Genomic DNA, 1,341 nt, shown 5'->3' with positions numbered 1-1,341 from the left:
CTGTCATAGCAGAGGGCGGGGGGGGAGGGGGAGAGAAGCCGTACACAGGACGAGCTGTGACGGCCGCACGGCGACCTTGTTGCCATGGCGCCCTGTGCGGCCGCACGGCTCGCACACCCCTAAGGCCGGCCCTGCCTGGGTTCACAGTACTCTGTTCAGGCGAAGAGGAAAGTTCTCCACACTGAGATGTAAAAATAGGAAAAAAGACCCATGACATCAACGAGCAGGTTTCCTTTAACCCAGGGGTGGGCAACTCTGGCCCTCCAGCTGTGCTTTAACTACAAATTCCAACATGCCTCTGCCTCTGGGGGTCATGCCTGTAACTGTCAGTCTTGCAATGCTTCATTGGACTGCCCACCTCTGTTTTAACCACTTTCCTACCAGCCACTGTATATTAACGGCCATTAGGTGGATAGGTTATTCCAGGAGGACGTACATATACGACCACCCATGTCCACCTTGGTGCACCCGCACAAGCCACTGCTTCTGCTGTCATCAGGACGCGGAGAGGATCGGCTACAGGCACAGAGCTAATCGGACCCTTGTGACCACTGTGATTGGTCATCACACTGACCACATGGCAATTTTGACATTGCTTCCTCTTACAACAGAGGAAAGGGAGAGATTAGGAACTAATTAATGAGTAAGTAATTCATTAGTTTCTAGTTAAAACAAGCAGCAGCAACAAATAATAGACGTTGTGATTATTTTTAACCATTTCACCCCCCATATGTCATCTCCATTCTGTCTCTTCTCTGACCTGTATATTAACCCCTTCACCTCCCTTATCCTATTCATCTATACATTGAAGTAATATTAAATCCTAAGATTTTTTTTTCAATAATGAATCCAGATCAAACAAATATAAATTGTCCCGCAAAGTACTTCTTTACATTTTTGCCCAAGCACTTACAGTCATTATGTTTCTGAACAGCGAGCTCCAACTCTCCCAACTCTGCTTCCCTGAACTGCCAGTCTAGTACATGATTGCATTCTCCAGCAGCTGTCCATTTACTAGCTTGGAGAAGGGAGTAGAACGCAAGGAAGGAGGAGGCAGGAGGAGGGGAAGCAGGGAGAGGCTTGCCTTGCTGTGTCTGTGTGTTTGTGAAGATGCACACAGCTTACCAGCACACACAAGGGTGTCTTCGCAATTTTCACTCGCCAATTGCGAGGGGGCGAGTGGAAATTTTGAGCCCTGCTCTACAGGACCCTGCAAGGTAAAGGAGACACCCTAAAATAGAAAGTCAGGGCCAGTGCCTGTCAACTACCCCTCCTCCCTCTGAGTATGACCTGTACATTTATTGTATGTATTTTGTGCAACATTACAAAGCTCCAGTCTTT

At 47.9% G+C, this 1,341-nt stretch overlaps 1 protein-coding gene across 1 annotated transcript in view; it reads right to left on the bottom strand.

The window, feature by feature from the left end:
- The window catches only part of BVES (blood vessel epicardial substance), a 37,505-nt gene that overhangs the window by 35,533 nt on the left and 631 nt on the right, over window positions 1–1,341 (bottom strand). The window lies entirely within an intron of this gene.

The sequence above is a fragment of the Nanorana parkeri genome, unplaced genomic scaffold (genome assembly GCF_000935625.1).
Source record: "Nanorana parkeri isolate BGI_ZX_2015 unplaced genomic scaffold, ASM93562v1 scaffold123, whole genome shotgun sequence".
Taxonomy (NCBI): Eukaryota; Metazoa; Chordata; class Amphibia; order Anura; family Dicroglossidae; genus Nanorana; species Nanorana parkeri.
Note: the sequence above shows the minus strand (reverse complement) of the source record. Positions and strands in the feature narration are given on the sequence as shown.